The 16293-nt window shown below is 48.8% G+C and overlaps 1 protein-coding gene across 3 annotated transcripts in view; it reads right to left on the bottom strand.

Annotated features, from left to right (window-relative positions):
* SDK2 (sidekick cell adhesion molecule 2) overlaps window positions 1–16293 on the bottom strand; it is a 1552195-nt gene that overhangs the window by 1361656 nt on the left and 174246 nt on the right. For all 3 annotated transcript variants that reach the window (XM_068263131.1, XM_068263129.1, XM_068263132.1), the window contains one exon: window positions 3998–4094. The gene's annotated coding sequence lies outside the window, so the exon portion shown is untranslated. The remainder of the gene's footprint in view (window positions 1–3997; window positions 4095–16293) is intronic.

Raw genomic sequence — 16293 nt, 5'->3', positions numbered from 1 at the left:
AACCAAGGAGGGAACTCTATGGAGTGGGCTGTGGAACCAAGGAGGGAACTCTATGGAGTGGGCTGTGGACCCAAGGAGGGAACTCTATGGAGTGGGCTGTGGAACCAAGGAGGGAACTCCATGGAGTGGGCTGTGGAACCAAGGAGGGAACTCTATGGAGTGGGCTGTGGAACCAAGGAGGGAACTCCATAGAGTGGGCTGTGGACCCAAGGGGGGAACTCCATGGAGTGGGCTGTGGACCCAAGGAGGGAACTCCATGGAGTGGGCTGTGGAACCAAGGAGGGAACTCTATGGAGTGGGCTGTGGAACCAAGGAGGGAACTCTATGGAGTGGGCTGTGGAACCAAGGAGGGAACTCTATGGAGTGGGCTGTGGAACCAAGGAGGGAACTTTATGGGGTGGGCTGTGGAACCAAGGAGGGAACTCTATGGAGTGGGCTGTGGACCCAAGGAGGGAACTCCATAGAGTGGGCTGTGGAACCAAGGAGGGAACTCCATGGAGTGGGCTGTGGAACCAAGGAGGGAACTCCATGGGGTGGGCTGTGGAACCAAGGAGGGAACTCCATGGAGTGGGCTGTGGAACCAAGGAGGGAACTCCATGGAGTGGGCTGTGGAACCAAGGAGGGAACTCCATGGAGTGGGCTGTGGAACCAAGGAGGGAACTCCATGGGGTGGGCTGTGGACCCAAGGAGGGAACTCCATGGAGTGGGCTGTGGAACCAAGGAGGGAACTCTATGGAGTGGGCTGTGGAACCGAGGAGGGAACTCCATGGAGTGGGCTGTGGACCCAAGGGGGGAACTCCATGGAGTGGGCTGTGGAACCAAGGAGGGAACTCTATGGAGTGGGCTGTGGAACCAAGGAGGGAACTCCATAGAGTGGGCTGTGGACCCAAGGGGGGAACTCAATGCAGTGGGCTGTGGAACCAAGGGGGGAACTCTATGGAGTGGGCTGTGGACCCAAGGAGGGAACTCCATAGAGTGGGCTGTGGACCCAAGGAGGGAACTCCATAGAGTGGGCTGTGGAACCAAGGAGGGAACTCTATGGAGTGGGCTGTGGAACCAAGGGGGGAACTCCATAGAGTGGGCTGTGGACGCAAGGGGGGAACTCCATGGAGTGGGCTGTGGAACCAAGGAGGGAACTCTATGGAGTGGGCTGTGGAACCAAGGAGGGAACTCTATGGAGTGGGCTGTGGAACCAAGGGGGGAACTCTATGGAGTGGGCTGTGGAACCAAGGGGGGAACTCTATGGAGTGGGCTGTGGAACCAAGGGGGGAACTCCATAGAGTGGGCTGTGGACCCAAGGGGGGAACTCCATGGAGTGGGCTGTGGAACCAAGGAGGGAACTCTATGGAGTGGGCTGTGGAACCAAGGAGGGAACTCCATGGAGTGGGCTGTGGAACCAAGGAGGGAACTCCATAGAGTGGGCTGTGGAACCAAGGAGGGAACTCCATAGAGTGGGCTGTGGAACCAAGGAGGGAACTCTATGGAGTGGGCTGTGGACCCAAGGAGGGAACTCTATGGAGTGGGCTGTGGAACCAAGGAGGGAACTCCATGGAGTGGGCTGTGGAACCAAGGAGGGAACTCTATGGAGTGGGCTGTGGACCCAAGGAGGGAACTCCATGGAGTGGGCTGTGGAACCAAGGAGGGAACTCTATGGAGTGGGCTGTGGACCCAAGGAGGGAACTCCATGGAGTGGGCTGTGGAACCAAGGAGGGAACTCCATGGAGTGGGCTGTGGAACCAAGGAGAGAACTCTATGGAGTGGGCTGTGGACCCAAGGAGGGAACTCCATGGAGTGGGCTGTGGAACCAAGGAGGGAACTCTATGGAGTGGGCTGTGGACCCAAGGAGGGAACTCCATGGAGTGGGCTGTGGAACCAAGGAGGGAACTCTATGGAGTGGGCTGTGGACCCAAGGAGGGAACTCCATGGAGTGGGCTGTGGAACCAAGGAGGGAACTTAATGGAGTGGGCTGTGGAACCAAGGAGGGAACTCTATGGAGTGGGCTGTGGACCCAAGGAGGGAACTCCATGGAGTGGGCTGTGGAACCAAGGAGGGAACTTAATGGAGTGGGCTGTGGAACCAAGGAGGGAACTTAATGGAGTGGGCTGTGGAACCAAGGAGGGAACTCTATGGAGTGGGCTGTGGACCCAAGGAGGGAACTCCATGGAGTGGGCTGTGGAACCAAGGAGGGAACTCCATGGAGTGGGCTGTGGAACCAAGGAGGGAACTCCATGGGGTGGGCTGTGGAACCAAGGAGGGAACTCTATGGAGTGGGCTGTGGGCCCAAGGAGGGAACTCCATGGAGTGGGCTGTGGAACCAAGGAGGGAACTCTATGGAGTGGGCTGTGGGCCCAGAACATACAGATGGAAGACTGCAGGGGATTTCAATCTATTTTATTGTGTTTGTTTTCTTTGTTGTATTTACGCAATGAAGAATCATGACTGGTAAAAAAATGTTTTTCCATACAGTGAGTGGACACCATTGCCAATCATGGGAGTGACAGCGCAACCAGACAACATGGAGGCAGTACTACTCTGGCATAGTGTGAACAAAGTTTAAAGTGTACCCAAGGCGTATAAATGGGCACACATGGGACACACACAGAGGCATGCTCCCATCTCTGTGTGCCCTCTGCATCACTCTCTGTGCCTCCTGCTCCCCCCCCCCCCCAGCAACAAGGAGCTTGTAGACAAACCAAGAGAGGAAGGGGTATCCTTAGCAGGAGAGGCACCACTGTGTAACTGCTGCATTGTGGCACAGCTGCAATATGTCTTGGAGAAGATGGCAGATTCCACATGGACCAGAGCCAGAGGAGCAGCACCCCATATGTAAGTAATGAGGATCCCCGTCCCCCCAACAGCACACTCTACTACAAATGTCTCTAAAGGAGGCTCATTATATATATATAGGTCCAGAGCAGGTTTACGGTTAAAGGGCACCCAAGGTGAGAGGGATATGGATGCTGCCATATTTATTACCTTGTAAACAATGCCAGTTGCCTGGCAGCGCTGTTGATCTACTGGCACAAGTAGTGTCTGAGTCAAAACCCTGGAACAAGCATATGGCTAATCTAGTAAAACCTGAGTCAGTTGAGTCAGAGTACCTGATCTGCTGCATGCTTGTTCAGGGGCTATGGCTAAAAGTATTAGAGGCAGAGGATCAGGAGGACAGTCGGGCAACTGGTATTGTTTAAATGGAAATAAATATGGCAGCCTCCATCTCACTCTCGGCTCGGGATCCCTTTAATATTCGCATGCATTGCTGAGCATGCTTCAGGCGCTCTTTATACAGGTTACCTAGGAGGCTGAATGTATTCCAGGAAACAATACTTATTATTATTACTAACAAGGTGCTAATAAAAATAGGACCTTGGATTTAAAAAAATAAATATATCCCAGTTTGAGAAGAGTTCCCCCTTAAAACACGTGACATATCGGTAAACTTTCCACAACAAAGTCCGCTATAATAACGATTAAGGAACACAAAGAAACAAATAAGAAATTGGCCAACGCACCACCCTGTCAGCCGGAATAAAGTCCCCCATTTATTTAAATCTAGCCGGCGTGGAGTTTGCAGCAGGTCCCAAGTCCGCGCGGCACCACGCATCAAGGACGCTTTCTTCGCCCGCGCTGCAAATCGAGGTAAACAGCTCTTGCAGCTTTTCTGATCTTCATATTATTATTATTAATACCATTTTTCTATTTGCAAGGCAGAAAAGAACAATGACAAAGCAACGAACAATGAATGCAAATTGAATTTTCTTCTTTTTCCTTCCTGTAAAATATACATAAATGCAGTCCGGCTATTAAGAAGAAAAATGAATGCAAAGCGCAGAAATGCGTCAGGAAGCCGCCCTGACAATGTGAAACGCACGTATGGAATTCATTAGTCTTACAGGGCGGTCATATTAGCTTATAAAAAGGCAGATTTCTTGGTTAGAGCACATATAGATGTGACAGTTGCTGTGAATTATTCATTTTCATAATGGTATTTAATTACCTGTCTTTCCAGATATTCACGTCTGCTCACTTTGCGGAGTCCTTCTGTCCACACCTATTTCCACAGACCGGTCCCTCATAGATGTTCCTGATTTCTCCTATTTTCAGACAAGAAAGGGTGGTGTTGGTTAAAGAAGAACTCTAGCTAATGAAAGCAGCATAAGCCCCAGCCTGGCAGTCACAAGTAAAAACTGAAGTGACCTGAAAAATAAAAAATTGGATACTCACCTATGGATCTCACAGAGCCTTCCCAGTCTTTTTTCTGTGTCCTCGGCCCAATAAAATTTCCCCCCCCCCTCCCAATTGAAGTTACTCCACCGACTGACCAAATTCACCACCTAGAGTCCTCATGAGGCTTTGGTTGTTGTTGAAGGACCACTCCGGAGAAAAAAAAAAGCAGTTCAAATCTTACAGAACCGACTTTTGGACTAGTCCATTTCCTTCCTGGACAGCAGTTGCTAAGTCTAACTGACAAAATAGTGTGCAAGTAGGTAGGGAGGCTGGCATCTTACTATCTTGGCAGTTACATTGCCATTCAGGTAATGCTTTTAAAAATAAAGAAAACCTTCAGAATCCCCCATGAGGAGATAGACTAGTCCAAAACCTGTTGGTTCTTCTGCCAGATTTTAACTGTTTACTTTTTTAGCTGGAGTGGTCCTTTAAACCGGCATAAAAACTGGAAAATAATGTATATTTCAGAATTATCCAAAATGGCCATTGTAGGGCGCAAGAAATGGGCCAGTAGCTTACAGTTGTTCTGCAGCAATGGAGGTTGATCAAGCCTTGAAAGATGTGGCTACTCATTTCTACAGGTGTCCCAACTTTTCCTGATGACTAACAACTTCTGCATAAGAGTAGTGGTCGAACACATTGTGGTACCATACCCTTATGAGCTGTATTTAAACAGAATACAGTACTGCAGAAAACAGTCTGCTGCTATAAAAATGGTGAGAAAAAGGCAACCGACAATAAAAGAGAAACAGACCATCATAACATTTCAAAGTGCAGGTGTTTTCTACAGAGAACTTGTGAAAAAAGTCACGGTGTCAGTAAGTACAGTCTCCTTCACCATCAAAAGCACTCAGAACTTCTGAGAGGAAGAGGTCTTGCAGACCCAAAGCCACACCAGCCTAAGAAAACAACTCTCTGATAGCCAACAACTTAAGTGATAGGCAGCTCATGAGACCACAGCCTCAAGCACAGCGTAATAGTTGTCATAGTAAGCAAGTCTCAGTTTAAAGTGTAAAGAGAAGACTTTGAGATGCAGGTTTGACAGGTCGAGCTGTAGCAGGAAAAGCCATTGCTGAGATGTCAGAATAAGAAAAACAGACTTGCATGGACCATGAAACAGCACCAATGGACTACTGAAGGTGAGAAGAAAGGTTGTGGACGGATAAATCAAAATTTGACATTTTTGATTCATCATACAGAATTTTTATACACAGAGTAGGAAAAAAGGATGGTTCCTTACTGTGTGACATCAACTGTCAAACATGATGGATGTAGTGTGATGGTGTGGGGTTGTTTTGCTGGATCCAGGGTTGGTGTACAGAGTAACAGGCACCCTAAGTCAACATGGCTACCACAGCATTCTGGGGGATTGACAGTGGTCCATCCTATAGCAAGATATCGACCCAAAACACAAGGATAAGATGGTAAGTTTCTACTCATACACATGGAGCGGCCAGACTTAAACCCCATCGAGATGCTTTGGGATCAACCAGACAGGTGAGTGAAAGCAAAGCTACCAACGAATGCTGCACATTTATGGGAACGGAGTTGAGAAGAACTGACGAATATTTGATTTCCATTGTTGAAAGCATACAATGAGAGTGTGTTCTTTAGTGAGAGATCTACCATAGTTGGCTACTTTAAAGGGAACCTAAACTGAGAAGGATATGGATTTTTCCTTTTAAAATAATACCAGTTGCCTGACTCTCCTGCTGATCCTATGTCTCTAATACTTTTAGCCACAGCCCCTCAACAAGCATGCAGATCAGGTGCTCTGACTGAAGTCAGACTGGATTAGCTACATGCTTGTTTAAGGTGTGTGATTCAGCCACTACTGCAGCCAAAGAGATCAGCAGGCCTTCCAGGCAACTGGTATTGTTTAAAAGCAAACCTCCATATCCCTCTCATTTAAGGTTCCCTTTAACCCCCCTGGCGGTCTATCAAAAACCGCCAGGGGGCAGCAGAGCAGGTTTTTTTTATTTTATTTTTTTTAAATCAGGGCTCGCTACATGATAGCCGATGTGCAGCGGCATCCCCCTGCCCTCAGGAAATCCCGTTCAAAGAACGGGATTTCCTGGAGGGCTTTCCCCGTCGCCATGGACGGCATGACGTCATCGACGTCATGACGTCATTGGGAGTCTCGATCAACCCCTCAGCGCTGCCTGGCACTGATTGGCCAGGCAGGTCGTTCCGCGACAGCTAATCGGCGCGGAGCGGCGGTGATCAGAGTGCACACGTAGCTAGCAAAGTGCTAGCTGCGTGTTGCAAAAAAAAAAAGTGTGCAAATCGGCCCAGCAGGGCCTGAGAAATCCTCCTGCGCGGCAGAGCCCATGCTCAGCTTACCGCCAGGGAGGTTAATGCAGTTTAAAGTTCAGAATAGGTTTTTGGTTCATACATGAATGTCAGGATTTGTTTTTAACTTCAGTTGTTTAATTGTTCTGTTCATTTCAGAGTATAGTGAGACATTGAACTGCTTCAGTAAAGAACTGGAATTGCCATTATCGAGAGTAAAGGAAAAGAGAGGGAGGAGCTTTGAAATGATTATTATCAACACAGAATACTGCTTCATCATTCACAACTAGATATTTTAACCCTTCCCGATCCCATGTTGGACTATTGCCATTTTCCTCTTCAGCTCCAATGTCGGACAGATATAAAATATATATACTCTGACACGGTGTCAGCACTCTTTAGATCAAATTGTTTAAGTCTGACATTTGATCACTAGTGGCCAAATGCTGTGCCATACAATAGGCTGTATTTTTTGGCATATAAGACGCTCTTGACTATAAGACACACCTAGGTTCAGAGGGGAAAAAACAGGGGGGGGGGGGGGGGGAAAGTACCTAGTGTGTCCATAGTCCAGGAGCGTTTTACAGATATTCTCCCCAGTTACTGTGTCCCCCTTGTACCTCATGTGTCCCCCATGTGTCCTCTTCTGTCCTCTGCCGTTCCCCATGTTTCCCCTTCTGCCCCCGTGTTGCCTCATCTGCCCCTGTGTGTCCTCCGCTGCCTCCCCCCATTTATCCTCTTCTTGCCCCCATTTGTCCTGCTCTGCACCCCATGTGTTCTTCTCTGTCCTCTGTTTGTCCTCCTCTGGCCCTTGTGTATAGCTATAAGCAGCGGCAGCATCGGTTTCAGCGGCAATCAGAGATGTCTCCTCCCTCTTACAGCTCCCCTAGTGCCGGCTCCTGCTGATCGAGTCATCAGCAGGAGCCGGCACTAGTCCCTGATAATTCTGCGGGTTGCTGGTTCGTATCGGCAGGTGTTCATCAGTCAGAGACTTTTTCTCCCATTTTTTGGGGGAGAAATATTGGGCTTGATTCACAAAGCGGTGCTAACTGTTAGCACGCCTGTGAAACCCCCCTTAGCACGTCTAAACAAGCTTTTCGCGCATAAAACTTTACGCGTGCAAAACTTTATGCGCGTAAAACTTTATGCGCGTACTGCACAGAGCGCAGGGCGCTCCGTGCGAAGTGCCCATTAAAGCCTATGGGACTTAGCGCGAGTAAAACTTTGCGCACGTAAAACTTTGCGCGCGCAAAGTTAGCGCGCGATCTGATTGAGAAATCCGGTGCTAACCTACTTAGCACCCTGGTTAGCGCGTCTAAAGACTTTAGACGTGCTAAGTAGGTTAGCACCGCTTTGTGAATCAAGCCCATTGTGTCGTATATGCCAATACATACTGTAAATATTATGTTAGCACATTTGGTCTCCTTGAGGATTAAGTAGATAAATACTTGCTCTACTTGCATAACACATGTATTGCACTGTAAACATTTTGATTTCAGTTTTATATAGTAAATAAAGAGAATTCTGTTTCTGTCAGTTTCCATTTTACAATCCCTGTGTCTGAAGCCAATACTGATGTCATTTCCTCCCTTACTCTGTTTCCTCTCCTCTGCCTGATTGTGTATGCATCGCCCGCCCTCCTCCCTGTCTTCAGACACTCCCACACAGCTCTGCAGCTGTGTGCATCCTCACAAATCATTGTGCGACTTTGCAGATCTGGTTTATTTGTATGGATCGTATTTCAGCTAAGTCACTTTCTCAGCTTCTCAGCACAAGAAATATTGGCCAATCAGAGAGGAACAGAGGTGTGGGAGGGGAAAATGGGAGGGAAAGAAACTTCAGCCAATCAGGCTGCATTAGTTGTGTCTGATGGGAAAAGGGGAGGGAAGGAAAGGAGAAAAAAAACAGCATGTACTGCAACTTCTCTTTTGCGGCAGATGTACCAAATAAGAGCTAGGGGACTTGGTAAATTATATTCTATTGAGAAGAAAATTTAGAGAGATTTTTAACTTTTGGATTGCCTGGTTAGCATCCTTATTACTTGTTTACCAGATAAATATAGAGAATTCATTTTTGATTATATGCCCGACAGTTACACTTTAAATACAGTAGCTATAGGAAGTGTTTTAGATGCTGATACCAGAATAATTATCTTAAAAGTGGGTATCTTGAATGATTTACAGCATTCTACTCTATGACCCTACAGGGCCTCTTTAATTCTCAGATGTGACCGGCAGCATGCACCTGTGATTGCTTAGGGTAAAAGCCGATAATGCCTCCCCGACAGAGCTTGCAATCTGCCCTCAGAGAGCGACCTTGCAATAAAGAATGCTCCTTGCATTGTGTCTCTGTGGGGAAGTCTGGCACCTTCCTGCAGAAGAGCGCGCGGATAATGGATGAGGAATCTCAGGATATTAGCACTTACAAATGATTGTAGCATTTTCCTAAATGCCAATTCTTTCCCTGCCATTGTCTGTATACAATGAGCATGTTTATGCCTGCGCCTCTCTCACTGCTCATACAAAACAGCCTCATTTTTCCAGGCTGCCAAACTGATGCCTGCCTTTGTGTTGTGCTCATAAAGAGAGTTGCAGAGAGAAAGAAAGAGGGAGAGAGAGAGGGAGAAGAAGAGAGAGGGAGAAGGAGAGAGAGAGAGAAGGAGAGACAGAGGGGAGAGAGAGAGAGAAGGAGAGACAGAGGGGAGAGAGAGGGGGGGGGGAGAGAAAGAAGGAGAGAGAGATAGAAAGAGAAGGGAGAGAGGAAGAGAGAGAGAGAGAGAGAGAGAGAGAGATGGGGGAGAAAGAGAGAGGGGGAGAGGAGGGGGAGAGAGAGAGAGAGGATAGAGAGGGGGATGAGAAAGAGAAGAGGAGGAGGAGAGAGGAGGGGGAAGAGAGAGAGGAGAGAGTGAGTGAGTGAGGAGAGGAGGAGAGAGAGAATGAGAGAGAGAAAGGAAGTGAGGGGAGAGAGAAAGAGAGGAGAGAAAGAGAGAAGGGGAGAGAGAGAGAGAGAAGGCGAGAGAGGGGGTAGAGGAGGAGGAGAAAGACGAGGAGAGAGAGAGGGGGGTGAGAAAGAGAAGAGGAGGAGGAGAGAGGAGGGGGAAGAGAGAGAGGAGAGAGAGAGAGAGAGAAAGCGAGAGAGGGGGTAGAGGAGGAGGAGAAAGACGAGGAGAGAGAGAGGGGGATGAGAAAGAGAAGAGGAGGAGGAGAGAGGAGGGGGAAGAGAGAGAGGAGAGAGAGAGAGAGAGAGAGAGAGAGAAAGCGAGAGAGGGGGTAGAGGAGGAGGAGAAAGAGACGAGGAGAGAGAGGGGGATGAGAAAGAGAAGAGGAGGAGGAGAGAGGAGGGGGAAGAGAGAGAGGAGAGAGAGAGAGAGAGAAAGCGAGAGAGGGGATAGAGGAGGAGGAGAAAGAGATGAGGAGAGAGAGGGGGATGAGAAAGAGAAGAGGAGGAGGAGAGAGGAGGGGGAAGAGAGAGAGGAGAGAGAGAGAGAGAGAAAGCGAGAGAGGGGGTAGAGGAGGAGGAGAAAGAGACAAGGAGAGAGAGGGGGATGAGAAAGAGAAGAGGAGGAGGAGAGAGGAGGGGGAAGAGAGGGAAGGAGAGAGACAGGAAAGAGAGAGCGTGTATGGGAGAGAAAAGAGAAAAAGCAAGGAGATGAAAATAAGGGAAAAAAAACAATCAGGAGAATCAGTATCACACATCAATGAAGAAGCCAGAAGAGCAGGAGTGACAAAGGGGAGACACAGAAAACCCAGAAACCAGAACAGGAGAGGTGAACAGAGGAATATGATATAACAATAGCGATAGGAAGACTTCACGGGAGTGGGGAGGAAGGGGGCACAATTTTTACAGCTTCCCAGTCGGTGCAATTTAGCCTAGAAACTGCCCTGCCCAGCTAAAGTTCAGGTTTAGGGAAGTTTCAGGTTAAGGGGGGGTTAATATAAAGGTTTGGATGGTTTTACAGTTACAGTGAGGTTACGGCCGCTTTAGGGCAATTGCTCAAGTGCAGGGTCGGACTGGGACACTGGGGGCCCACCAAAGAAATTTCAACCTGGGGCCCACACATCCCACGATTGCGGTGAAAAAAGGGCGTGACCATGCACCGGAAGGTGGGCGTGGTCATGATGTATTATGGACAGGGCCAAATGTACATGATCTTAGCAGCATTGTAATTCAGAGACACTGCTGTCCAGCAAAACTTTGCATAGAGTCCCCTCCTTCAATATAAAGTAATGTCCTACTTTGCAGAGGTTGAGACCGCAGAAGTTGCGACAGCATCGGGGCCCTTGGGCCAAACTACAGTATTACCTCTCTATTGGTCCTGTGCTCATAATAATCACTTCTATAGATACTTTGAACAGTGGTAATCATTAACAAGCTATTTCCCATCCCCTCCTTGCACCTTTGACACTGTAGTTGCCATTGGCAGGTTTTGGTGTGTCGTATCAATTGTTATGTATAGATGGCTTGGGGGACCCCATTGTAAAATTTGCATCGAGGCCCACAGCTCCTTAGCTACGCCACTGCTCTCAGCATGAAGAATTACACCACTGAGAAGAGAATTTTTGTGCTGCAGGCAGCAATTGGAGCTCTGTCAGACAAGGAGGGGGGGGGCCCACCAGAGACCTGGAGGCGGGGCCCACCGAGGGAAAAAACTGTACTACTGTGGCCCAGTCCGACCCTGCTCAAGTGTGTCCAACTCAAATACAAAGTGGACCGGAATTGAACTGGGACCAAGTCACAACCGACCTTAATGTCTAGTAACCACCTACCTTATACAGTTCCCTGGTGTCTAGTGGTCCTTTGTTCCCTATGCTGGAATTTAAGTATGATATGCTTGAATTCGGAGCCTGCAGTTACTTTAGATAACTGGTCTTAGTAAAAGGACTTGCTCTGCAGAAGTAACGGTTGTGGGATTCTCTCCGTGATCAGCGCACAAGGCGTGCGCTGACACTGTGGAAATCCTCCACAAGCGTATAATTTGCGGGAACCCAGCAAAAGGTGCAATGCACCTGTAGAGGGAAATTCCTGTCGACAGGTGGAGCTGTGGAGTGCAGAGGAACCGCTCCTCTGCCCTGCCACAGACGCAAGACAGGAATTGCACGATGGGCAGGAACGCAATCGCAACAGAGGCGATTGCGAATGAGCACAGGGACAGATTGTATGTGTGTGCACCAAACTAGTCGCCAACCCGCGACAGTGCACACACAACAGCAGATATGAAATGGGAACGCGATCGCGAGAGGTGCGATCGCCAGACGTGACACAAGGCTACAGCAAGGCAGAGCACAAGAGTAGCAAAGGCACAGCAAATCATACAAAGAGAAAGATAAGGAAAATAACAAACGCTAGCTGAACGCGAACACCACACTCATTCGCAACAGTACACGCGTTCGTGCGCAGTCCCTACATGATAAGCACAACAGGGACAAGCACGCCTAACTAACCACCGACAGACAAACATAAAACAGAGGACGCGAGCGCTTGCTTAACGGTTATCTCACCGAGCCTCCAGCAAGCGTTCGTAGCAGACAAGACAGACACACGAAAACAGAAACAGGCGAGAGACAGGATCCACAGCACTAGCGAAAGAGGCTAGTGCAATCCAGGGAGGTAGAACAGAAGGATCCACAGCACTAGCGAAAAGAGGCTAGTGCGATCCAGGGAGGCAGAACAGAAGGATCCACAGCACTAGCGAAAAGAGGCTAGTGCGATCCAGGGAGGCAGAACAGAAGGATCCACAGCACTAGCGCAAGGAGGCTAGTGCGATCCAGGGAGGCAGAACAGAAGGATCCACAGCACTAGCGCAAGAGGCTAGTGCGATCCAAGTAAGACAGATCAGAAGGGGCTACCAGTAACAACCGCTGTTCCGGTTAGCACCCAGACACACAGAACAATTTCCTGTTGACCACCGCTGGGACAGGACAATCGCAACAGACAAACAAAACAGATAAGCAATCCTAACTGCACTAGGGAAATCTGCCTAGCGCAGTTTCAGGAATTACTCTAAGCTGATCTTCAAACAAAGAGTAAGGCTGACACTCCTCCAGGAGTGTTTCACAGGAAGGAATCCTTATGACCAGCCAAGGACTCTGGGAAACATAGCTCTTTATATTGCCAGTCATCAAAGGAAGCAGGTAGGGGATTTGCATAACGGGAGTATCCAAATTCCTCAGCAGCAAGCTGCAATACTGACAAAAGGTCTCTCTTCCAGAGACCTGCAGAATGCAGACCTGAACAGTGGTCAAAAGGCTGCCTGTCTGCGCAGGCAGCCCAGCGGATCCTCACAGCAGAGTTTCCCTTTTAGGAGGATTTCTGTTAGAGAGAAATAGAGGCATTTCTAGAAGCACTATGTAGAACATTATGCTGTGTCTTCTACAAGGCTGTAGAAGAGATACCCAGTGCACAGGCCAGACAAGCTGACGGCAAGCACCAGAAAACATCAGCCATTGTTATGAAAACATTCTCACAGTACATTAAGCAATGGTCTTAGGACATATGACCTCATTTTTGGGGTATTAGGGGAGGAAACACCATATTTGGCTTTTCCCATCTGAGCAAGCGCGGACAGTGTCATCCATCGCAGCCAATTGCAGGCGATGGGTGACTGGTCCATCCCTGCCAGGTGATGTCAAAGTTAACTCTTTAGAGGCTAGTATAAAATAGCCGACTTCCACTTCTACAAAATGATCTATATCTTGTTTTTTTCACCGCCAATTGGGTTTTTTGGGGTTGATATTTGTTTTCAGTAATTACTTTATTTTCTATGCATTTTAAAGGGAAATACAAGGAAAAAAATTAAAAAACACACTATTTCTCCAATTTCATCCCCTATGGTTTTAATATGAACACTGCTACTGTGCAAAAAAACCCACACATTTTATCTGCCCATTTGTCCTGGTTAGCACAAGATTTTAATTTGTCCCTAGTACAAAGTATGGTGACAATATATCATTTGGAAATAAAGGTGCATTTTTTTTGGTGGTTTTTTTCCCCCCACTATTTTCGCGTGCACGGGAATGCACACGCGGGAGTGCGCATGCGCACAGCGGCAGCAGCACTGTCTGACTGATAAAAATGTCCTACAGCCATTAAAGAGTAACTGTCAGGCTGCAGAAGCTAATTTAAACCTCTATTCTCCTGTGTTAAACAGTTTAGAAGGAAGCTCAAAAGCCACTAGTGAAAATAAACATTTCAGTTACCTTTGATGTGTGCTTATCTTAAAGTCTGTTATAGACCCATAAAGACGCAAGCCGCAGCTAAACTGCAAAGCATTCTGGGGCCCTCCCCTCGGCTGCTAATGAGACGGTACAGGAGCTTCTAATCAGTCCAGCGCGAAGCACTGATAAATCTCGGGGCAGAGTACACTGCAGGAGTCAGCTATTGTTCCTAGCCACATGGCTCATTAATATTCACTGCACACCGTGTTGTTCAAGAACGAGCTTATCTGTGATCAGAAGCAGGCAGGACATGACGACACATTTGGCTTCACAAACATGGAGCCTGCCATGAGCTGTCAGGAGCATCTATCTCTGCATATACTATATACAAATTCTGTGAAATCCAAACGTGGACAGTGAAATGCATATGTAATGTAAGTACAGCCAATCTTTAGCTACTGATATATGTGTTTATTTTCTCTGAGACCCTATACCTAACAGCTCCTCTTTAAGAGGCTCTAGCAGGACGTTTTTTTAAGTCAGCATGTCATTAAGTGGTTAAACTTTGAAGATGTCTAACAGTTCTATCTCCTTTGCTGTTGCTGTGACAAGTGTTAAGTTATCACAAGTTCTGTGATATGGTGCCGAACAAAGGTGTAGTGTTGTTGCCCATAACAACCAACAAATATTTATTACACCCTATACAGTTCCCTAGGGTTTAGTGGCCCCCCATCCTTCCCTATACAAAGATTGATAACAATGAATAAAGAGAGTATGTTTTGGCTTGTTTGCTGGAATGAACCAAACAAGCTATTGTACTGCAGTTTCTTAGCACTTTAGACAACGGGCCATATGCAGGTAACTTTTTCTCCTGAATTGTATTTTATGATAATTGTTCATGCTCTTTAAAAATAATAATGATAACTTTTCAGCATTTTGCAATTGATAAAGTACCACAATTGCTTGCTGGTGGATGGTGCAAAGATGGTGCAGTGCATTCTGTTAATGTTCAGGGCCTAATGAAACCCTATGGGGGAGTTCATACTTTCCACGTTGCGGTCTGCTGCGCCGGAAGTCCCTAATCTAACTGTAGCGCAGAATTATGTTACCGCGTGTAATCCGCGGCCACCGCAGCGATCTGCGTCAGCCCAGAAGTCATGTTAGTCTATGGTGATGCAGAGTTTTATAAAAAGTCGACATCACGGTGCACAGCGTGGAAGCATATTTTTTACAATTCGCTTCTGTGCACTTCCGCATACCCCAAAACAGGAAGTGATCGCAAGCGTGCGTCACTTTCTGCTTGGCAAAATGCCAGACAAGGAACTGCGCATACTATTGCGGTATTCCCTGAAGGCCTGTTTCTGGCTGTGTGATGCGGAGCACCGCAATGGTACCGCCAGTTTGCCGTGTGAGACCGGCCTCGGTGTTATATGCTGCTATAGTACTCTACTCTATTCAGGGCCGGATTTAGGGAAAGGCCCCCAAGGCAGGTTCCTAGGGCGCCAGAATGTTTGGGGCGGGTGGGGAGCCGCCTGTGCCATTTCCTATCCCCACGTTGCAAAAGACCGTCCGTAGTTCCATCCTCAGCCGCCCGCTTTGCAAACTGCTGCCTGTCATGAGTGTTTGCAGCCAGCGGGCGGCTACAGAGAGGAGTCTGGGGACAAGAGTGGCAGCGGCATTACAGTGGCCAGACCGCATGGAGGGACAACAGCTGCGCCCCCTGCACGGAGGTCTCTCACGCCGCTGGGGCTACACAGATATCAAGTCGGAAACCCCCAGAGCTCAGGCAGAGAGATCTCCGTGCACAAATCAGCAGGGCCACACAGCAGCTGTTTGTCCCTTCTCACCTCCCTTCCGAGGCCGACAGGAAAGCAGTGGGGAGGAAGACCGTGCTCAGCTGCTCGGAAGTTGTGAGTGCAGCTCACATGGTGGGAAGCGCCGAGGCAGAGAAGCATGGCTCTGGGTGCAGCTTTCCCATACACTGCACAGAAGAGGCACCTCAGTGCAGGAAGCTGGAGGATCGGATTTCTGGCTGGGAATACTTCTGCATCCTGTGACTGCAGCAGCTGCCAGCTTGGGAGTTCCTGTTTGTAAGTAGCTGCTGTGACTGGATGCATGCTTGTCCCATACCCCTCTAAAGAAGCACCACTGCTCCCAGCATGCCCCCCCCCCCCCCCCAGAGGCACCAGTGCTCCCAGCATGTCCCCCCCCAATCCACAGAGGCACCAGTGCTCCCATCATGCCCCCCCCCCCACTCCATAGAGGCACCACAGCTCCCAGCATGTCCCCCCCACTCCACATAGGCACCAGTGCTCCCAGCATGCCCACCCCCCACTCCATAGAGGCACCACAGCTCCCAGCATGTCCCCCCCACTCCAGAGGCCCCACTGCTCCCAGCATGCCCCCCTTTCCCACTCCACAGAGGCCCCACTGCTCCCAGCATGCCTTACCACTCCACAGAGGCCCCACTGCTCCCAGCATGCCCCCCACTCCACAGAGGCCCCACTGCTCCCAGCATGCCCCCCACTCCATAGAGGCCCCACTGCTCCCAGCATGCCCCCCACTCCATAGAGGCCCCACTGCTCCCAGCATGCCCCCCATTCCATAGAGGCACCACTGC

The sequence above is a fragment of the Hyperolius riggenbachi genome, chromosome 12 (assembly GCF_040937935.1).
Source record: "Hyperolius riggenbachi isolate aHypRig1 chromosome 12, aHypRig1.pri, whole genome shotgun sequence".
Lineage (NCBI taxonomy): Eukaryota > Metazoa > Chordata > Amphibia > Anura > Hyperoliidae > Hyperolius > Hyperolius riggenbachi.
This window is presented reverse-complemented; position numbering and strand designations above follow the sequence as displayed.